Here is a 24,890-nt window from a genome sequence, read left to right on the forward strand (position 1 = left end):
ATAACATAACCTAGAGTACATGCATTTTCCACCTTTAATGGTGGGAGTCCTCTCCTATTGGCTCAAAGACATGATATTATAGTGTTAGCTCTCAAGAGTATACCTAATTTTATTAGTGAAACTTCCATCTCTCCTATATAAAACATTCAAGAGATTTCAAATGTTTTTAATATACATGGTATTATAGAAGATGGTGTTGCTATTAGGTTGCTAGCTTCATCCTTAAAAGGGAAAAACATTACAATGGTATCGAGGTTTTCCTCATAACTCTATTACTGATTGGGATGCATTAGGAGCAAGAATTTGTAAGCATTTTGAGGATAAAAGTGATTGTAGTGGTTTATTTTTGTCTTATGATAAAATTCATCTAAGTTATGCTTGCACTATGAAAGTAGATGTTGTACTCTTTCTTAGGGTTAGATCTTCTCTATTTCTCTTGTATTGCCTTAGCATTCTACTATAAATTCCCTCTTTGCCTCTGAGTTATATGATATTTTATCTTATCTCCTTCAGCCATCATTGTACTATGCAAGATTTGTTTGCCTCTCTTTGATGTACTATGAATATCTATAATCTACATTTTTGTATCTCTTTTGGCCCATGAATGATAATAAGTGAAGCATTTTTTCCTTGTATCACTAATGTGGTTATCTGATCTCTATGTAGTTAATAGATTAAAGCAAGTCTTAATCCATATATCTTTGGTCTGTCATGATAGTGGTATTGTGCTTGTATGGGAAAAGATTAGTCTAAATGCCCTATTTTGGTGCATCACCTCTTTAGAATAGATTAGGTAGTTACTCTCATGTATTCCCTCTCAATTTTCTCTTCAAAAATAGTTTATGTGCAACCTAATAGTAGAGGAAGCTGGCCTTCTCTAGAGACTCAACCTCATAGTTCAAGTCACACAACTTAGAGGTTGTTTCAATGTTTCACAAGGTTGTCCTTAGTAAAAACTTTGGACCAGGTTGCAAGATTTTGTGACAATAGTTTTTGGCATGCCAGATGACACAATATATTTAAAAATTTAAAGTTCACTGGCATTGAAGAAAGATTCTATATTCATGCTGAGGAGATAGTATTGCCTTCAATATAAAGCCTTCGAGAGGCTCATTTTTTCAAAAGTACTTGATGACTCTAAGCCTCAAGAGCAATCTAGTTTCTAGACCAAAGTTGCTATGAACCATGCATAGGAAACACACAAGGGCATCTTCTAGAGGTCATTTCCAATACCGATAGCTTTCTTTTTATGATCCAAGAAGAAAGATTAGAGTATCTCTATCACTAGTTAGGAGTGCAATAGTAACACATACCCCTACATATAAATATTCCTTGTTAGAGGACGGACCCTATTATGAGTCTATTACAACATTTAATACATGTGAGTCCCTATTAAGAGACTTTGAATCCTTGTTAGGAGTTGTGCCAACCCTATTAGGAGTTGTAGTACAATGTATGCAAGAAGAGTCCACTGCCCAAACATGCAATTTCAATTACAAGAAGAGCTCACTACCCAAACAAGTAATTTATTGTTAAGTTCCTCTTTCCCCTATTCTATCAACCAAACCAATCACTGTCAGACCTTGTATACCAGGTCATGAACCTCAAATCCAAATATCAAACCTCAGATCACATAATAGAACTTTGGTAATGAAGTTTCCTTCACTTGCACTCTTCTCTTCTCAACTTCATATCCCGCTCTCTCTACTACTTATAAATTTCTTCCCAATATCATCCTTGATAAAGGAAAATGTCCTTCCTTTATACTAAGTCCATAAAACAATTCTCTGAGTCAGCTGTTAGACCTTCTCAATTAATTATTATAGGACCACATCAAGAACACATTACATTTAGTGATAACATTAATCTTCCACATTGTAGCTTGAATAAATTTATGTACACATGTCATTATGATGAGCAAACTTAGCCATGACATCACCCACATGTCTTTCTTCATATTCTCAACCTTGATTCTCAAAATGATAACTCTGCTAAGAAAATAACAAGTTTACTAAAATATGCCTCTGTAAAGTCTTTCTCAAAACTAAAATCACCAAAACTTACATAACTTCTTCTAGACTTAACATTTCTTCATCTAAAATTAACTGCATTTACTAAATACTTAGAAGTATCTCACATAATCTTAGATAGTTCGAATACTCAACTAGCTATCTATACCAACTTAATCTTTTTGTTGTTCTTTTGTTAGATACCACAAATAACTGCTATGTTGACATCAATGATAGAGACAGTCATGAAGGTAACATACCATCATAGTAACATATTTACAATAATCCCCCATAGGAATATCATCAACATTCATGCTTTCAACAAGGACACTCTACCAAATACTTATGAGGTTTCTATAAGAGCTGAAAATATTTTGATATAGCGAGGGAAGTTAGCTCCAAGACCCCCAATACCTTTCTTTCCTAACATGTCCAATCATCAACCTACTATAGCCCCTATTCATGTTCCCTTTGTAACTCAACCTCTTGTTGTGGTCCTAATAGCCTCTACATCCTCTAATGGAGTCAATAGGATTGAGACCATGATGTAGACACTGATGTAGAATGTAGATAGGAGAGTGTTGGATCAAGAAAAGAAGATGGAGGACAATAGTGTAGTAGTACAAAAGATGGGAAATGAGTTGGTGACTATGAAGAGGCAACAAACTCAAAATAATAAGCCTCTCCAACTCCAGAGTCAAAGTCCCATCCATGGTAGACCTCAAAACTAGGGTCATGTCCCCTATAATCAAAATAAACCTATCAAAAACCCTCACAATTAGAATAGACCTATCGACCACCCCTAGTCTTCAAACACCAACATAACTAGGGCTTTATTCCCTCATAATAATCTATCCTAAGATCAAGATTTTTTCCTTTCTTGTAACTACTCCTATGGATATTACATGTTTCATAAGGTAGAATCTTACTTGGCTTTAACTATACTAGAGTGAGTAGTTGCCCAACAACACAATGCTAAACAACCTGCTAATAATTTTTAGTAGGATGGTTGGTCTTTCATGAACTATCTAGTGGAAGAGCATGGTAATGTAAACTAGGATTCCTATGCTTACAATAATAGAAGAAAGAGAAGAGTTGTGGGAGATGCTTTTTCTCAACCTCCTAATCAAATTTCAACATCAAGTGTAGTACCACATGTAAAAGCAATTTCCTAGCAACAAAATGTGAATCAACCTACTAATGTCCCTCAGCAACAAAGGTAGGGTGAAAGTAGAGACAATGTGGATAACCCATAGACCATCCCACCTCAAGCTTCTACTTTTAGGGCTTCTACAAGAACATCTAATTCCTCTTTTAGTGTGGTAGAGTAGATGAAGAGGATGAATGTGAACATTTCTATGTGGGATGCTGTAACTACTGTACCATTAGAAAGGAGGTTGTTGCAACAAGAGTTGGAAAGCACTAAAATCAGAGATTAGGTACCTAGCATGGAGAATGCTGTGAGTTTGGTACAACCATAAAATGAGGTAGAAATAAGAAAAAAAGTTAGAACTCCTCCATTTTATGTTTCTCTGATGCAAGAGCATCCAGAGGTATAAGGGCAATCTTGTGTCACCCAAAAAAAATGTACTTAGACTTCGTTTCTGTTTCATGTGTTTTCATTTTTGGACACCCATCTGGGTCAAATAAAGGTTCCAACTCTCACAGTTCCACTATCAGTGTGTTTGAAAATCTTGAAAAAATAGGAGCATGCAATTTGGCCATCATTTTGGTGACCTAGAAGGTGTGAATTGGCCAGATGAATGTAATTGTGATTTAAAGCATTCTAGAAAAAGAATCAAGTCAAAAGGCCCCATGGTTTGAAAGTTATTGTAGTTTTTCAGGTTTTGGAGACCTCCTAAGAATGCTTCAAAGTTAGGTTAGGGGCATTAAATGACCTTAAAAATGGCCAAAACTGGGGGACAAGTGAATCTTGTCCATAGGGCTATAGAGCGCTTCGAGAGCTTTCTGAAAATGTAAACGGTTCATCAATCGGAGCTACGGTTCAAAAGTTATGCCTCCCGAAAGTTTGGTTACCGTTTCTGGATTCTTCTAGATTTGCACCGACTTCTAACGCAGCTTCTAGAACCTTCTATTTGGTCAGTGGATGCCTACTAGAACTTTATAGAATGTACTCCTAGTCCTTAACCCTCTGGGGTCTATTTAAGGAGATTTCTGGCATTGTAAAAGGCAGTTCGGAGTGGAGTTTGAGAGGAGGTACTGAAAGGAGAAATTATCTCCAAATTTATGCTATTGTAAGCCCTTAGGGCATGTTTTGAAGTTTATTTTCTCTATACTATCTGTACTAGCTTATTTTCTTAGTAAATACAATTTCCCTTTTCTATTGTGTCCATTCTATTCTTGGGTTGTGTCCCCATCAAGTGGTATCAGAGCTAGTTTTCCTGAGTGTGTAGATAGAGCACTGACTGTGAGGCAGTTTGCACCAGGACTGTATGGTTGTGGGTTCAAGTTAGAAGATGCCTCCACGAAGAGAGTGTGGCGAAAGGGCTAGAGTTATTAATCCTAAGGAGGTTAGAGCCCTCCAAATGTAGGTACAAGCATTGCAAGAGGAGCTCTGTAGAGGAGCAAATGTTGCTACAGGTGACGATAGTGAGGATGACAATGAAGAAGAAGAAATGGGACTAGAAGGGGAATTTGATGGGGAAGTTCTAAATCCTATAGAGGAAAGGCTTTTTAGGGCCATTACTAAGTTTGGGAAATGACCTACAATTGAAGTGGGTGTATTTTTAGGAAATCTGAAACCAGATGAGTTGATCGATTGGATCAATGAACTAGAAGAATACTTTAAGTATGAGGATATAAGGGACCCAGATAGGGTTAAGTTTGCAAAGGCCAAACTAAAAGACCATGCCAAAATCTAGTGGCAAGAAGTTCAATTGGAAAGAAACAGAAGAGGAAAGGAGAAGATCACAAGATGGGATCGCATGGTGGACAAATTGAAGAAGCAGTTCATTCCTGTGGACTACGAGCTTGATTTGTTTAAAAAGATGCATGGGTTAAAGCAAGCAAGAAGATCAGTCCAAGAATATACAGAGGAATTTTACCAACTCTTGATTAGAGAAGGACATGCAGAAGAAAATAAGGAGAAGGTTGCTCGTTATACCAGTGGGTTGCGACCTAGCATCCAGGAGGAATTAAGTCTGGTAAGAATGACCAGCATTGAAGAGGCATACCAATTTTCCCTACGAGTTGAAGAGAAGCTAAATAAAAGGTTTGAAGGTAGATAAAGAGGGTGCGGTCAAGGAGGAAGGGGAAGCAGTAGGTCATCTAGAGGCCACAATGAAACCCACAAGAAAAATGAAGATGAGGGTACCAACAGGAACCAAAGGAATGAGGGTTTCAACTGCTCCCATGACCAAGACATTGGAAATTAGAGAGGAAGAGGTAGAGGATGTGGACAAGGAAGAGGAGGTTTCCATGGTACCTATTTCCATTGCAATGAAGAAGGTCATCGTGCCTTTGAATGCCCTCAATGAAAGGGAAGGATAGATAGGAGAGCTGAGGGCCAAGCTAGGGTTGCTCATGTAAATGAGGATGCACAATCATCACATTCAGAGGATGCAGAAAGAGGAGAGACCTTGGTAAATGAAAGAGTCCTACTAAGTGGTGAGATTGAACCAGGACAACGAAGGAGTTTGTTCCGTACCAGATGCAAGTGTGAGGATAAATTTTGTGACGTGATCATTGATGGTGGTAGCACTGATAACTTGGTATCAGAAGAGATGGTCTCTAAGCTGAAGCTCAAGAGGGAGAAACATCCCCAGCCCTATCAGATTGCTTGGGTAAAAGAAGATCATAAGGTCCTAGTAAGTGAACAATTTTTAGTAAAATTCAAAATTGGGAGTTACCATGATGAAGTTCTCTATGATGTTATTTCAATGGATGTTTTCCATCTATTGTTGGGTAGACCATGGCAGTTTGATAGACATGCAGTACATGATGGACATGCAAACACATACTCTCTAACAAAGGATGGAGTTCACCACAAATTGAAGCCCATGAAAAAGGAAGGGGAAAAGGTATGTAGCAGTGCTAGGATTTATCTTGTTGATGAAAGAAAGTTTTTAGATGGCATGAAACATCAACATATGTGCCATGCTTTGATTCCTAGGAAAGATAAAGAAGGTAGTAGTGAAATACCAGTTGAAGTTTCAGATTTAATAGGGGATTTTGGAGATATTATCTTTCATAATGTTCTAGATGGATTGCCGCCAGTAAGGAAAATCAGTCATCAGATAGATCTGATTCCAGGAGCTAGTTTTCCTAACAAGGCTACTCACAGGATGACTCCTACTGAAACAAAGGAGCTAAATAGATAGGTTCAAGAGTTGTTGAGGAAGGGCTTGATTTGAGAGAGCCTGAGTCCATGTGCAGTACCTACAGTACTCACACCAAAGAAGGATGGAGAGTGGAGGATGTGTACAGATTCTCGAGCTATAAATAGGATCACCATCAAGTACCGATTTCCTTTGCCAAGGACGGATGATATTATGGACTGCTTGAGTGGAGCTCAGTACTTCACAAAGATAGATCTAAAGAGTGGTTATCACTAGATATAGATTCGAGAAGGAGATGAGTGGAAAACAGCCTTCAAGACCAAGGAGGGTCTTTATGAGTGGTTAGTCATGCCCTTTGGATTGATGAACGCCCCAAGCACCTTCATGCGGCTCATGAGTGAGGTACTTAAGAAGTTCTTGGGAAAATTTGTTATTGTCTATTTGGATGATATTTTAATTTCCAAAAAGACTTTGGAAGAACATTTATTACATATTCGTAGTGTCCTTGAAAGGCTAAGGGAAGAGAAACTGTTAATTAATCTGAAGAAGTGTAACTTTGCAAAAAGGGAGTTAGTCTATTTGGGGTTTGTTATATCACCTGAAGGCCTCAAAATAGATCTGGAGAAGGTAAAAGCCATCTTGGAATGGCCTACTCCAAGGTATGCTACTGAGGTAAGATCATTTCATGGTCTGGTTAGTTTTTATAGGAAATTTATTAAGAATTTCAGTGGCATATGTGCACCCCTAACTGATACAATAAGAGGCGATAGAAAAGAGTTCAAATGGACTGCAGCAGCTGCGAGAAGTTTTGAATTGTTGAAGAAGAAGGTAACAGAACAACCTGTGTTGGCACTTCCAAATTTTAGAAAAGTGTTCTAGGTGGATTGTGATGCTAGTGGCAATGCTATTGGGGCTGTATTAAGCCAAGAAGGTAAGCCTATTGCATATTTTAGTGAAAAATTAAATGATGCAAAGAAGAAGTATTCTGTTTATGATCAAGAGTTCTATGCAATAGTTCAAGCCTTAAAGAAATGGAGGCATTATTTATTGACAAAGGAATTTGTTTTGTATACTGATCATCAGGAATTACAGTACCTAAATAGCCAAGTTAAATTGAATCAGAGGCATATGAAGTGGGTAGAGTTCTTGCAGAGTTATACATTTGTGTTGAAGCATAGAAGTGGAAAATATAACAGGGTTGCAGATGCACTAAGTAGGAGATAGTTGTTGCTTACAATAATGTAGGTTGAAGTAGTTGGGTTTGATGAACTCAAGAATTTGTACCCTGAGGATCCTGATTTTGCTGAAGCCTGGAAAGCTTGTAAAGAACCTATTGTTGTAGATAGAACCAAGTGGTTAGACTATTTGATTCAGGATGGTATGTTGTTTAAAGGTAGTCAATTGTGCATTCCAAGGAGTTCCATGAGGGAAAATCTAATTAAGGAGAAACACAGTGGAGGCATGGCAGAACATTTTTGTCAAGATAAGACCATTTTCATTCTTAGAGAACATTATTTTTGGCCTCAAATTTCATAGGATGTGAAGAAGTTTGTACAGAGTTGTCAAGTTTGTCAAGTTGCTAAGGGATTCAGCCATAATATTGGACTTTATCAGCCATTGCCTATTCCATCAAGGCCATGGGAGGACATAAGTATGGATTTTGTTCTTGGATTGGCAAGGACACAAAGGGGTAATGACTCAGTATTCGTGGTGGTTGATAGGTTCTCTAAAATGGCACATTTCATTCCATGCCACAAAACTCATGATGTTGTCCATATTGCAGACTTGTTTTTCAAAGAGGTGATAAGACTACATGGTCTTCCAAGGAGTATAGTTTCTGACAGAGATACTAAATTTGTGGGGTATTTCTAGAGGACATTGTGGAAAAAGTTGAGAACAGACTTGAAATTCAGTTCCACGCATCAACAACAAACTGACAGCCAAACAGAAGTGGTAAACAGGAGTCTGGGCAATTTGCTGGATGTTTAGTTGGGGATAAGCCCGAGGGATGGGATTTGATTCTACCACAAGCAGAGTTTTCTTATAATAATTCTTTAAATAGGAGTACTAGAAAATCACCATTCCAAATTGTATATGGGAATAGCACATGGACTGCACCAGAATTGAGGAACATAGAGCAAGGGGAGAGGATAAGTGTTGAAGCAGAAGAATTTGCTGAACATATCAAGCGTCTACATGAGGAGGTTCAAGCACACATTACCAAGATGAATCAAGAGTATAAAGCTAGGGCTGATCAAAGGAGAAGACATAAGGAATTCCAAGTAGGGGATCTAGTCATGGTGCACTTACAAAAAGAAAGATTTCCAATTGGGACTTACAACAAGCTGAAAATGAAGAAATTTGGCCCCTGCAAAATTTTGAAGAAACATGACTCAGGAAATGCATATGAAGTAGAGCTGCCAGATGGTATTCACATTTCTCCCATTTTCAACATTGCAGATTTAACAGAGTATCATGGTGATGGTGTAGATGAGGAGCTGGTGTCAGAGCCATGTCCAATTCCTCCTTATAAGAAGGAGGAGATAAAAGACATTCTAGATCATCGTGTACCAGAAACAGGAAGTATGAAGAGTATTTGGTCAAATGGAAAGGACGACCAATCAAGGACTCAACTTGGATTTCAGCATCTGAGGTTTCCCATTTGGGATTTCCTCTACCATTCATAAAGTGACAGGGTCACTTTTCAATCTACCCTGGGTGTCTGATGCAGGAGCATCCAGAGTTATAAGGGCAATCTTGTGTCACCCAAAAAAATGTACTTAGACTTAGTTTCTATTTCATGTGTTTTCATTTTTGGACACCCATTTGGGTCAAATAAAGGTTCCAACTCTCACAGTTCCACTATCAGTGTGTTTGAAAACCTTGAAAAAATAGGAGCATGCAATTTGGCCATCATTTTGGTGACCTAGAAGGTGTGAATTGGCCAGATGAATGTAATTTTGATTTAGAGCATTCCAAAAAAATAATTAGGTCAAAAGGCCCCATGGTTTGAAAGTTATTGTAGTTTTTTGGGTTTTGGAGACCTTCTAAGAATGCTTCAAAGTCAGGTTAGGGGCATTAAATGACCTTGAAAAGGGCCAAAAAATGGGGTATGAACGATGCTTTTCCATAGGGCTATAGAGCACTTTGAGAGCTTTCTAAAAATGTAAACGGTTCGTCAATCGGAGCTACGGTTCAAAAGTTATGCCTCCCGAAAGTTTAGTTACCGTTTTTGGATTCTTCTAGATTTGCACTGACTTCTAACGCAGCTTCTGGAACCTTCTATTTGGTCGGTGGATGCCTACTAGAACTTTCTAGAATATACTCCTAGTCCTTAACCCTCCAAGGTCTATTTAAGGAGATTTCTGGCATTGTAAAAGGTAGTTTGGAGTGGAGTTTGAGAGGAGGTACTGAAAGGAGAAATTATCTCTAGATTTATGCTATTGTAAGCCCTTAGGGCATGTTTTGAGGTTTATTTTCTCTGTACTATTTGTACTAGCTTATTTTCTCAGTTAATACAATTTCACTTTTCTGTTGTGTCCATTTTGTTCTTGGGTTGTGTCCCCATCATTCTCTGATTATAGGAGATAAGCTAGTCTACAACTACATGATTCATTTAGAGGCTACTAGTTTAGTAATACCCAAATGTATTGCTGATATTTTAGAAATAAAATATGAACCTATTATTAAGGAGGTATTATAGTTAGATGGTAGTACTATCAAGACTGTGGGAATCCTTAGAAATGTGTAAATGGCCTTACATGCATGCATTGGTTGTACAATAGTTCAAGATATATCTATTACTAAGGTTAAACCACACTTTTTCATCTGTCTTTCAAGAGATTTCACTACTCAAATAGGTGGTTACATATCTTCTAATTGGTCATATCTATTTTTTAGAACTAAATATGGGACCAAAGCTTCAATTAGAGTAGAACCATTAGCCCTCCATCATATTAAGCTCTACACTCCCAATCTCATCAATATGAATTGTAACATCCTAGAAATAGATGAAAATGATATAGCAAATAAGCCTTCCACTTCTTTAGCTGATACACTTGATTTCCTCTTAGATGAATGGGCTAATGCATATCAATTTGATCCTATATCAAAAACCATGAAGAAAGGTCTAGGCACTTATTGTATATCAGAAAAGGATGTTCTTGTCCCCAACTTTATAAAAATTAAAGAAGACACAAGTGGGATATGAAATATGTATTTTGATGGATCAAGAAATAATAATGGGTTAGGGGCTGGTGTGATGTTGATTTCTCCAACACTGGAAAGGTACTACTTCTCATTTAAGCTTCAATTTAGTTATACCAATAATGTGGCTAAGTGTGAGGCTTGATTCAAGGTCTTTTATTTTCTTAAAAAAGAGGAATTCAAGCATTTAGTGTATATGGAGATAGTGAGCTGGTAATCAATCAGGTGAGGAATCAAAATATTACTAAGAATGATTTTCTTAGGTCTTATAAGCATAGAGTATGGGATTTTCTTGAAGGTTTTGAATGCATTTAATATTTAGAGCATCCCTAGAAGAGGAAATTGACATGCTAATAGACTAATGATAGTGGGTGCATCTTAGATGTACCAAGGAGACTAAAAGATGAGAAGAAGCAAAAGATTAAAGTGGTAGTCAGACCCGCTATCCCTGATAATGATATCAATTGTTAGATCTTTGAATCTGATGCACAAATTGTGAGTTTCTTGTAGAATTAAGTAGAGTTCTTAGATAGAAATTAGTCAAGATTGCATGACCAATATGGTGATAAAATCATCAACCTCATCTCCAACAAGTTTCTTAAGGGTCTCTTACCTAAGAGAGTGTCTTCAACCCTAATGACCAAGAAAGGGATAGATGCATGAATCTTGCTACAAACGAATGAGATCATATGCCAATTGTAATTGCTAATGGAAGAACGGTAAGCATGGGGAAGGTAAATTCTAAAACTAAGCAAGAAAATTTTGTTCATATGATGATTTAAAGGTTTTTGACCTTAGTGTGTTTCAACATACTATAGATCTAGTTGATAATGTCAAGCCTATTAGGAAAAAATAGAGACCAGTAAACCCCAAGATTGAGCCCCTAATGAGAAATGAGTTGTCCAAATTAATTTAGGCCAATATTATTTTCCCTATTAAGCACTCCTCCTAGTCAGAAAACCTTGTCCCTGTTAGGAAAAAGAATGGAGAGATTAGACTATATGTAGAATTTAGGGATCTTAACCAAGCTTCCCTTAAAGATCATCATCCTCTTCCTTGTATGGAACATATATTGTCCAAAGTTAGTGTCTTAGAGAGATTCTTCTTCTTGGATGGATTATCAAGTTATAATTAGGTGTTAGTCAAATAAACTGGTAAATATAAAACTATTTTCACAACAAAATAGGGTATCTATGCCTATAGTAAAATGCCTTTTGGACTAAAAATGTAGGTGCCATATTTCAAAAGAAAATGGAGATGGCCTTCAAAAATATGATTGGAAGGTTTATGTTGGTCTACCTTTGATATCACAGTATATTCAAAAGATGTAGCAGAGCATTTTTGTCATCTTGGACAAGTGTTTATAAAATGTAAAGAGTATGGAGTATCTTTTAATCCAAGCAAGTGAGTCTTTGCCTCTAATCAAGTGAAATTATTAGGACATATTGTATCTAAGGATGGTCTGACTATTGATCTAGAGAGTATAAAGGCAATACTTGCCCTTTTTCTTCCTAGTCACAAGAAGGGTCTACAAAGTTTCCTTGGTAGAATAAATTTTGTGAGAAGATTTATTCCTAATGTAGCTACCATGGTAAAACCTCTTACAAAAATTCTTAAAAAGAATATGGCCTTCTCATGGACCAAGGAAGGGAAATAAAGTTTATAAGAGATCAAAGTAGCCATAATTTCAACATCTATACTTATCAATCCAAATTTTGATAAGGATTTTATTATTTACACCTTAGGAGGAGAGTCAAGTATTTTTGCTATTTTGACTCAATTAAATGGAAAAAATGAAGAGCATCCTATTGCTTTCTTTAGTGAAGAGCTGAAAGAATATGAAAATAAGTATAGCTATGTGGAAAAGAAGGCCCTTGCAGTCATAAGAGCCTTGAAGAAATTCAAACACTTGCTATCTCATAACAAAATCCATTTGTTGGTTCCTCATTCAAGTGTTACTTTTTTCTTGTTGAGTACAAATATTAGTGAGAAAAGGGTAGGTTGAATCACTAAGGTAATGGAATATGATGTGGACATCTAGATTACCAAATTAGTAAAGGGAAAAGGGTTGTGCAAATAGATGATCTCATCTCATGAGCCTGATGAGGAAGTTGTCTTGATACTAAAAGAACATCAGGAGACAAGAAATGATAATCTAAGGAGTTGGATAGATGATATGAAAACATTCTTGGCTAGGAATGGATATCCTCAAGGGTTGGATAAATCTAAAAGAAGATAGTTCATATTGTAGTCAATTATTTATGCTATAATTGATGATGTTCTTTTAGGAGAGACTTCAATAGAGCTTTGCTAAGATGTATTGATGCAAATCAAGTAGAGAAAATTATTAAGGAGCTTCATGATGGTCCTGATGGTGGCCACTTTTTAGAAAGAACCACTGTAATGAAGATCAAGAGAGCTAGTTACTATTGGTCATTCTTGTTCCATGACTACCAAAAACATGTAAGGAAGTGTGAAAAGTTTGATGTCTTCTCAAGTAATAGGAGACTTGCAACCCTTCCACTTCACCCCATCTAGGTTCAACAACCTTTTTCCCAATGAGGATTAGATTTTATTGGTCCTATTAATTGACCTTCTAGCTTTGGTCACAAGTGGATTTTGGCTGTAAAAAAATATTTTACAAGGTGGAAAAAGGTAGTAGCTTTGAATGATTCTATAGAGGCTTCAGTTGTAGAATTCTTGAATGGAATTGTCACAAGATTTGACGCTCCTTCCACCATAATATCAAACAACACAAAATCATTTGTAGGATCTTAGATTTGTGCATGGGAAATTGATCATGGTATTTACTCAAGCACATCTTCTAATTACTACCCTCATGGTAATGGCTTGGTTGAATCATCAAGAGGACTATTGAAGATAATCAAAGGTGTTGGCACCATAAATTGAAGACTACCCTTTGGGCTAACAGAATAACACTCAAGAGATCCATAGGAAATTCTCCTTCAATGTTAGTATATGGAAGGGCAGCTAGGCTTCCTATATCATTAGAGTTTCCTACTCTTGAGCCAGCTCATTAGTTGGAACTAATTGAAAATGATACGATTTCTGTAAGAATGGCATATTTGTTGAAGCTAGAGGAGAAAAGAAATCAGGCCATACAAACTTTAGAAATACATCAACAACATGTGAAGAAGAGTTATGATAAGAAGGCTAAGGTAAAAAAAATTTAGAGAGCATGATCTTGTGCTGAAGTGGGATGTAGACAAAGAAAATGAAAGGAGACACTCAAGGTTTGATGCCTTATGGAGTGGTCCTTGTGTAATCATCAGTTGTAAGCAAGCCAATACTTTTTAGTTAAGCAGGCCTAATGGTCAAATATTTCCTATTCTAGTCAATGAAATATATCTCAAACCCTATTTTTGATGAAAATAAATATTCATGTATATAGTTAATTATTTTTCTTTTTATTCTTTCCTATTTTCCAAGAAGTGTGTGGGCACATGTTTTGTTTTGTAGTAGAGAGTTTTGGTTCTAGTTTTGCAAAGTTGCAAAGGTAGAAAGGCATGTTTTATAGCTCAAAATGTGGAAAAAGTGGTAAATTTGATGAGTTTCATGGTTTTAGAGACTCCGTAGCATAATGGATCTTTTAATGGTCACTGGTCATATGCTAACCAAGTTTGCATCTCCTTTGAGTTGCCAGAATTAACCAAAATGCCCTCCCGCCAAAAAATTAAATTCAAATAATAATCCACTTAGCAATCACCTAGGTTTTTTATGAAATAATTTGACATTGGCTATATTCCTTATTTCATATTATGCCTTAGAATATTTTAAGTTACAACTATTTGATTTGAATAGTTGTGGTCAGTTAAGTACTAACCAAGATCAAGATGGTGAAGGTACAATTGCCTTGTGTTCCCATCATCATAGAGTATATTAGCTTAACCAAGGTTGGGGTGGAAAAAGTGTGCTTTGCTTTTTCTTCACTTGATTGCACAATTATATTAACATGCTATGGCTTAAGTCATTATGGTATAAAAAGGGAAAGCTTTTAGTGTTTTAAAGATACATCTTATATTGTTACATCTTTTAGATCTACAACCAATGCATGATCACATCAGGTTATGAAGTGGTTAAGGTTTAAGTCATGATCAAGATATTGCCTTTTCTTTTTCTTGGTCACAAGGATAAAAGGTGGACCTAAGATCAAGGTAGCAACGGATCAAATGTAGTCAGGACCTCAATCTTCACAGGGTCATGGTGGTTAATGAAGAATGTTAAGAGTAGGTTTTGAAGTAGTGATAACCAATGGGTGATAATTTTACAAGTAGTAATTATTATTGAAGAAAGGTTGTGGTGAAGTTGTGATCACAGGTGGTCAACATAAGACATAAAGTTGAATACTAACAGAGTGGTAAGATGCTAAGAGATGTTTGGTCCACATGGCAAGGCTTGATGGATAATTCTAGTTGACTAAATGACATGACTAATTTAGCAAGTTAATGATAGCAAAAGTAGCTCCTTGATGATGAACCCAATCTTTCTAATCTCCTACAACCACTTTCATTATTCTCTAGGTTTGATAAATGCAAAGAGACACTCCACTACCACTTATTGATCCATCCATTTAGTCAGAAGTTAATGACCACTGTTCTTGACCTCTCATAGCTTTTTTTGGTGAGAAAGTGATCTTCTCATGTATGGATTCATGTTGTGATAAGACTTTCTTTCCATTTTTTTCAGTGATTGTTCTTTGTAGATTTGAGTATAGTGGCTGATTTTTGTCTTACAATAGAATTCATTTAAGTTATGCTTGTACTATAAAATTAGATGTTGTACTCTTTCTTAGGGTCAAATCTTCTTTGTTTCTCTAGTATTGCCTTAGAAAACTACTATAAAAAATTGTGTTGCCTCTAAGTTATATGACATCTTGTCTTATCTCATTCAGTTATTGATGTACTATGCAAGCTTTTTCTACCTCTCTTTGATGTATTATGAATATCTATAATCTGCATTTTTATATCTCTATTGGCCCTCAAATGATAAGAAGCGAAGCATTTTTTTCCTTGTGTCACTCATGTGGTTTTCTAATCTCTATGTAGTTAATAGATTAAAATAAATCTGAATCCATACATCTTTGGACTGTCATCATAATGGTATTGTGCATGTATGGGTAAAGATTGGTCTAAACACCCTATTTTGGTCCATAATCTCTTTATAATTGATTAGGTAGTTACTTTCATGTATTCCTTCTCCCTTTTCTCTTCAAAAATAGTTTAAGTGCATCTTAATAGTAGAGGAATCCAACCTTCTCTAGAGACTCAACCTCATAGTTCAAGTCCCATAGCTTGGAGGTTATTTCCATGTTTCACAAGGTTGTCCTTAGGTAAAAACTTTGGACAAAGGTACAAGCTTTTGTGACAATAGATACCTTACCTAATGACTATGTAATTTCCATAATGGTAGAAAATATCTTGATACAAGGAGGGAAGTTAGCTCCAAAACCTCCAATTCCTTTCTTTCTTGACTTTCCCAATCATTAGCCTATTTTAGCCCCTATACCTACCACATCTATAAGTTAGCCCCTTGTTATTATCCCTTTAGCCTCCACATCTTTAAATGGGATAGGTGAAATTAAAGATATGATGTAGTCTATTGGAGTTCTTTCTTTTAGGGAACATATCAAGTAGGTTTAAACCTAATAGCATGAAGCATAAGATAGGGACAAGCCTAAGGATGAGCTAAATGGTATATTCAGTAGGGCTAAATCTTAGTTTTGGGCCAACATTAATAAAGTCATTAAGACTCATTTCACTTTAGGCTCTGCATTAGGGATTGATATTATTAATTTGGTACTCTTCTCTACAAGACTATACCCTATAGTAGAAATGGTCAATAATCTTCTATAATTTGTTGGTAAAATTTCTATGCAAAATAGCTAGCTACAACAAAAAAGTAGATGCAAATAAGTGATGACTAGCACTTAGTTCTTGATATATTAAATGGTAAATTGATTTATTGTTGTGAATGTTCTACTATTAAGTGAATCATCAATATATACTTGAGCTATCAAATGGACTATTTTCTTATCCAATGGGATATAGACTCAAAGATTAATAGATTTGGACCTTTTTAATCAACTTGTGATTAAAATTGTCAACATTAAACTCTAGGTTTCACTCTAATTCTCATATTTTTTATAAACCCTAAACCTTATCAATTACAAAAAGAAATTACCAAATTCCTTAAATTAGAAACAATCAATAAGAGATATATATCTATGTAAATTTCATTAAACTGAATGGAACTTGTTCATCTAGTCCCAAGATTATGGATACATGAGGAAGGAGACAAAACTCAGAGATAATGATAATTAAGGGAAAATCCTTCTTACTCATATTTTTATACTACTAATAGAAAACTCATAATATAACTCAGAGACAAGCTATGGGCACCAAATATTCACTTTTTTTATTCAACATGCAATAACTAAACTCATATATATAATTATGGAACAAATGGATGGACTATAAAATAGTACATGACACATGAGAAAATTCTATAGACAACTGACCTCTACTCTTAATCTATGAAATCCATATATAGAATTACAAAAAGCTACAAATGAGAGGAGGACACATGTCAAAATATTAATTGATAAAAAACTTTGGAAGATGGGAACAAAAAGGTATACAAAATATTCTTCCAAAAGATCAATTAGAAAAAGATATGTAGTTGAGGCAGTAAGTGAACATTTATATCACTAGCTTGATTTTTTCTTCTCTTTGTCCTTCATGAAAAATATCTCAACTACCTCCTATTGGTAGAGCTTTAATCTCTCCTACTGCCTCCCAAACATAAATTTCCCTTTTTGTGGACCACTATGTAGTTTTTACCTGTTGAAAATCCTAAGTGGTTTTGGTCCACTTGGCATCCATGACTGCTTTTGATTCAACAATAAATTTATTCAAATATATTTTTTCCTTAAATAGGGAATCAATTTACTTATTATATGGAATTAGACCACTCTTGCCAGTCTATCACTGTGCTAGCAGCATCCAAAATTAATAGTATGCAAGGTTGTACTCCCTGAGAAAAAACCTTTAACTCCCCTTGTATAGTTTGTAGTTTCCCAATGAAGAAACTCATCAATTCTTTTACTATTTCTACCCCTTCCTTCACTATGACTATTTTATCAGAAAAATTTGGCTTTTTAGTCATGATCACAATTATCCTCTCTATAAATTGAATATATGGCCCCCAAATATTAAATGTGCGTGATAGCCATGAAATTTCCTCATTGCAAAATTGCTTAGTACTTGGTAAAGCAACATAAAAACTGTGAGCCTACTATGACATGTTTTTCAACACTTCAATTCGATGGCTCATCATATTCCTAAGGACAATTGTCCTTATATCATCTCCCTATTGAGTAGATTGAGAATCAATGCTCATTCTTCTAGGTTATGATGCTTCCTCTTCTCCCAAATCCTTTGTTTGTATCATGGCCTTAGTTGTATCCCTAGCTGGCTACTGTTGATCTTCATGCTCTTCCCTCTATTCTATAGTAACTACCTACCCTACGTGTGTAAGTTTCTCCTTGAGAGATGTAACTTCATTTTCTAATGCTTGGATCTTGGTCTCAAGCTCCACATTTTTTTCTTTGTACACATGGCTTCTCCTAAGCACATATTCATAGAGCTTCCTCACATCTATGTAATCATGTATGGATTTTGACAATCTAGTCTCCATCTCCTCTAACTTGGCTTCATTCATAAATGAAAAGTGTTTAAATGCCTTAGAAATATTTGTGCTAGAAGTTCCCTATAGAGTCCATGTAATCATGTTACCTTGCTTAGTGCTCTATACATCCATCAATTTTGGCTTATTGGAGGAAGGAGCCATACTCCAGACTGCTAGAGATTTCATGTCAATGTTGAAACTAGTTCCTCTCTACAATCCATCTACACCAAAAAGCCTCATATGAAATGGCATTTTCGTTCCTCCTTATTTGATCAAGCATAAATTCTTGTTCCAAGTCCCATCCAGGCACCAATAGCATGCCACTCCTTTGTACTAGATCCCTATCATCCTCTAGTCATTGATTCACTCTCAAGATCATAGGCTTGCAACTTCTCCACCAGTTCCAACTTCTACCCATCAGATTCCCCTAGCTTCATTTTCAATACTAGCTCACTCTATTTTATTTTGTACATAAATCTCTTGAATTCAATGGATTTTATGAATTCATCATCTTCTAGGAACTATTGGGCTTGGATGATCCTATCATCTAGCCTTGTTGCTGCTAATTCCAAGTCTATGAGCATACTCTTAGCTACATTTACTCTATTCTAGAGGTAATTTTGTCTTAAGTCAAAAAAATACTGACTATTCCCAGGTAAAATCTATAGTGTCCTCTATTTCACCATAGCAGGGATGTGCAAAACCTTTCGCCTCTTATTTCTTTTTGCCATCCATGATGCTTCACGGACATCATCTTTTTCTATCTCAATGTTTACATCAAGCTCAGGGCTATTAGGGTGTACCCTATGTTCTTCTCCTATTGGCCCCTAAAGAATCTTAACCATGATCTTAGCATGGTCAATGACCATCTTCCTAATCCTTTAAGGATAGGGAATATCCTTGTAGAATCCCAAAAATTGGGGATCTATTCTTTTCAACTCTCTCTCCACCCTCAAAACATCATCTAGCTTAGCTAGCTTGTTAGCTACGTCACCCTCTGCAACTATGTTTTGGATGAAATCCTCATGGGGAAATTCCTTGGTGCTAGGTAGTACATAATTTCTCATTTCTTTAAGGGTAACCCTCATCCAGTTGTCAAGGTCATATATTCTATAGGGACTAGTAGACAAATTATAGTGGTGGAGATAATAATGGATCTGATCCAAGGCCTCTTTCCCAATTGTAAAATCCCCAACCCTAAAACATCTACATAAGAATGTTCCCCTATGAACTTTGGGTCCTAGGTATTCCCTATTTACCATAAATAATTTTTGAATAATTCAATTATCCCTAACCTAGGAGGGATAAACTTTTGTATTATGTGGGGTGGTTATTAAAGAAAAAGTTAGGAATAAAAAGATGCCCCCTTAGTTATGGTCAAGTCTTTTTCCTTTAAGAAGCAGGGCTGGTCTAAAAATGCCTTTTAAGATATCAAGTGCCCTAAAGTAACCTAGATCTAGCATCTTCATGATTACAACACTAAAATTATTGAAAAATGAGATAGAATCAAAAAAATGATAATTGCTATCCCATACCCATGTCCATAGCTACACTGGTAGGTCTCCATTTGCATCAAAAGTGTGATTGATAAATCCAGAGCTTATCTATCCTATATTCTTGTAGAGGATTAAGTGCATCAGTAGTGAATAATGATGGAAACTAAAATCATTTAGTTCACCACTCTGAGCCCTGACAATATTTTCTTTCATCACTTCTAGAATGTAATTGACATAACCATACTCCCCACCATGGTAGGATTCTTGTACATCTTTGGTAATTATGAATTTAGCTCCATAGACCATATCAATCCCATCCTTACCAACCACCTTATGGACACCATAAACTATCTTTGCAAAATAGTTCATAAATTTGTCCAGTGGCATCATTTTTTCTACCCTCTTGGGGTAATCACCCAATTCCTTCAAATCCATGGGAATATGTTGTAACACAGATTTACTAGTATAAGCCTTGGTATTTGTCTCAAATTTCCTCTACAAATCCTTTAAATCTATAGGCTAACCCATAGCTCCATCTAGTCCAAAGGCCTTAATGAATGATTCTCGGCCAAGAGTGTAGCGGATGGTTCCATCTATCCTATGGAAGGATTTAGTGGCTAGATTATAGCATTTAAATAGTGCCTTCATCAATTCTAGATTTATAAAATCTTCTAGAAATATCAACTTGGTTAGGTTCTTCTTCCATAGGTTACACACAGGAATTTTCTTCTCCATGTTATAATAGAAATATTTGAAAAGTTCCAAACTAGTAACACTAGGGCACACAACATCTCTATAGAGGGAATATGGATCAATGAAGGCTTGACCATCTATGAAATTAACATTAGAAGAACCAGGGAAAATTTTCATCCATTCTTTAGAAAACCTATTTGGTTTCTTTTGCCTTGTTTTCCCACCCTTAGAGGTTGAAGAATCTGCAATTCCCATGTTTGATGCTTGAATTTTTTCAACTTCTTTGTCAGACATCTTGACACTTATGCTAGTAAACATAGGATATGGAAACTATTCTAGAAGCTCTAAAAATAACAATCTGTATTGCATTAAAAACTTTGAAACTACTCAAATTCTCTCTCTGCAAATGGAAAACTGTAATTGAAAATCTTTACAACTTAATATATGCAAATCAACATTCACTTTGCATTGATTTTTAACATGCTTGAAACATGATATCAACACATTCTATCAACTTACAAGAGCATCACCATTACTATCCAGCAATGCACTTTTTGTACTGTGCTTAAATCTTATTGGTCAAGAAGTTCATTGTTGCTTCCAACTCAAGAAAAATGACATAACACTTCAATGTCAAAATAGGGCCTGCGATGCTATGACCATGACTAATGAAAAGACCTCTTGTATTATCTTGTAGCTGAAGAAACCATCTCTCGATGTTACAAAAACCCTTTTCATTTATTCAGAAATCATAGCAAAACCCTTCTATGATCTTTCGATTCCTTTGTTGTCATGGCATTAGCACTGATCTTATCTTTCTTTATGATCTTATGGAAAATAGATTTGTAACATTGTAGCTTAACCTTATGCACCATATAATCTTTCGATCGTGGTCATTTTTATTATTTCGTAACATCTTTGATTATCTTTCAAGATTATATGATCTCATGATAAATAGTTAACCCTTTGCACCATAGCATCACAAACTTTACAACTTTCATTTGCAATCCTATGATCACAACTTACTCGTAACATCATAACACATCCTTTATTACCTTGAGATGTTATGATGAAGCATTTATCATAAGGTTAGAGACACCACATGCCACATAGAAATAATATAAAATTCCTTTTTGGTCCCACTGATCCTGACTAAGTATATATCTAGTATTCATACCTCTATTTTGGCCAATCAAAAATTGGACACCTATCTGACAATGCACCATCACCTTTGCTTGTCTTTAATAGATTTCTGATCTTACAACTATAGATACCTCATAGCATCCCAATATTCCCTTCACAATCCTATGATGTTTTCTGCTTTGTAATATTATATCACCTTATTTCATTGTTCCTGATGCCACAATGACCTCCCTTGTTGTAACATCAGAGATTTCCAAAGAGAAAACCATTTAAATTGTGATATGATTATACAACACAAAAAAAATTATATGATCAAAAAGAAAAAATTTCTCATTCATGATACCATGACAACACCTTTTCCTTAAGATCAAGACATAGAAAACTCTTCATTATGATACTTCAATAACCCTTTGATTGTAACATTGTAAAGATAATGTAAAACACAAAATGAAATCTTGCTTAGTTATAAAACCTAGGATTAGGGCTTAGATTAATTTCATAAATATTTTTACAATGTGGGATGAAATTAAAACCCTAGGGCACTAAATCTTACACTTGGGGCAACAATGAAAAATGATTGGATTAGGGAAAAATATGCTAGGGTTTTCTCTACAAAATGAAAACAAAATATACAACCCTAACAATTATGACCTCAATTCAATATTTTCACCTTAAAATTTGAAAACTAAGCTTATTGAAAATAGGAGCTATCACAATCCATGATGCAACATATAGACAAGAAGTTACAACACCAAGAGAAGAAGCTAGAGGATAGCTTCTCAATGATATAAATGATGAGTAACAAGATGGTGAGCCTAGAAAGGCAACAAGCTCAAAAAAATAAGCCTGCCCAACTCAGTGTCAAGGTCCCATACATAATAGTCCCCCAAATCAAAATTAGGGCCGTGTCCCTTACAATCAGAATATTCTAATTGGAAATACCCGTACTGCAAATACAAACCCAAATAGGGCCTTAGTCCCTCAAATTAATCTTTCTCAAGATCAAGATTTTTTTCCCTTCCTGCAACTATTCCCATGGATATTTTATGTTCCAGAAGACACAATCATTCCTAGCCTTAGCTACACAATAACAAGCAGTAGGGCAACTAGTGAGCCTATAAAATGTCATATTTATATTTATCTACTACAAAACTTTACCCCATAGTTGCAATATATTTCCAAGCTATTTCCATACATGAACTTGATTTATGAAGCATTAACTATGATAAATGATTCATTGATTAACATTTGTATGTGTAGCTAGTTAATGTTAATTGTGATGATTTATTATGATAAATAGTTATTATTGAATAATTATTATCTTGAGGTGATTAAAATATTTTTAATAAGATATTTGATTCATTCATGCAGCTAGAAAGAAGGAGAAGCAAGTTGATGCTAGTCAATATTCACCAGTTGCCGAAAATGTAGAAAAAGTCAAAAGTTAGTTTGAGTAAAATAGGCATATACCATGCAATTATTAATGAAATTAAGAATATCTTATGGATTTGGAAATCTGAAAACAAGGTTCACAAAAGCTTTTAATAATTTGAGTTAGATTGAAATAGTTAATGAGAATCACAAATTAGAAGTTGACCAAGTAAAAGGTGGAGCAGAAAATCAGCACACTTAGTCATTAGTTTTGTAATAAATATCTTCCTTGTTTAAAGGAATGATGAGAAACTTGTTAGATGGTTGTTAAAGAGTCAATAATTTTATATATTTGAAATTTTAATCAAGCATTTGATGCAAACATACATAGAGATATAGGAAGATTAGATAGTATACAATTCTTGCAGCCATTATTGTGTAGTTTTCTTGTAGTTTCCCATAGCCATTACTATGTATTTAGATTTGTGTCCAGCATTGTCATTTTACAATCATAGAATAAATTGGAGATTTTTATAGTGCACATACTTTACAGACTTTTTTCAAATATACATCCTAGTGTTGACAAATTAAATGAACCTTCTCTATTAGAAAGATAACTTCTCATTTTGGATGTCCAATCCATGAATTGTGTTTGTAAACCAAGTTATTGATCTAATTGGGAAGCCAACAATAGAAATGGAATGTTAGTCAACCTACTAATGTTTCTCATCATCAACAATAAGGTGATTATTCTTTCATGAATCATCATCTAGAGGAGCACTACCATGCTAATTATGATGTCATAGCTCACAATACTAGAAGTAAGAGAGGGGTTGTTGAGGATGTTATTCCCCCAGCAATTCAAGCTTCAACTTCAGATGTTTCTCCTCATGTGCCAGTGATGAATGAACAATCCAATTTTATTCCCCAATAGAGACAAGCTAGGAGCAATAAGAAGTCAACTAAACCTTAGACTTCTTGAATTAAACCACCTATCTATGCAGCTCCCAAGGCTTCAATCAAAGCAACTAATACTCCTTTCAATGTGGTAGAGAAAAATGAAAAAAGAATAATGTCAATATCTCTATATGGGATTCTGTTGCTACTATATCATCAGAGAAGAAGCTGTTGCAACAAGAGCTAGAAAGTATAGAGGTGAGATACCAACCACCTAGAGAAGGAAATGCAATTGTAGCAACTAGAAAATGGGTTAAATGCATAACATACTATGAGAAATCACAAAACTCAATCAGCATATATTAGCACCCACTAGTCCACCATGAAAGCCAAAATAATAAAGAAAGCAATAGAAACCCCCTCTTTCATTTGTAGCTCCCATGACCTTCTTTCTTCTCCAAATGATGTAGCTCCAACTTGCCTATAATGCACAAAAAATTGAAGCAAATGTCTATGATGTGGATAATACCATGAGAATACTAGAAGTGTGATTTTAATGTGAGAGAAAGAATGCATAATGCAAAGAAGTAGGGACTCAAAGAATCAAGAATTTGGACCTAAAGAATTCCAAGACTTCAAGGATTCAAGGACTTCCAAGGATGGAAATGAGAGGAAGAATGCTCATTTTATAATGGGCATGGAGGATAAGAGCATTGGATTTGTCACCCATAGATATGCAATGTGACAAGAGATTCCTTTGAGAATCCATGAAGCATATGAAAAAATATGCCAATTGTAAGATTCTATGATGCATGAAAGTCAAACTTGGCTAAATGTGGAAGAGAATCTATGACACACCATAAGACACCTCAACCCACTTAAAGCCAAGAATCTATGACGAATAGGCCAAATAGGGACATGCGTAAGAAATAAGAATATTTGATTATGAAATATCTTATCCAAGTGTCAAAGGAGAATCCACGAGGTGTCATATCCAAGTGTCATGATGATGCAATATTCTATGGAATATTTGAATTAAAAATCCTTTTATTCCACAAAATAAGAATTAG

This window comes from Cupressus sempervirens, chromosome 8 (genome assembly GCF_028749045.1).
Source record: "Cupressus sempervirens isolate cs-2001-9-10 chromosome 8, ASM2874904v1, whole genome shotgun sequence".
Classification (NCBI taxonomy): Eukaryota; Viridiplantae; Streptophyta; class Pinopsida; order Cupressales; family Cupressaceae; genus Cupressus; species Cupressus sempervirens.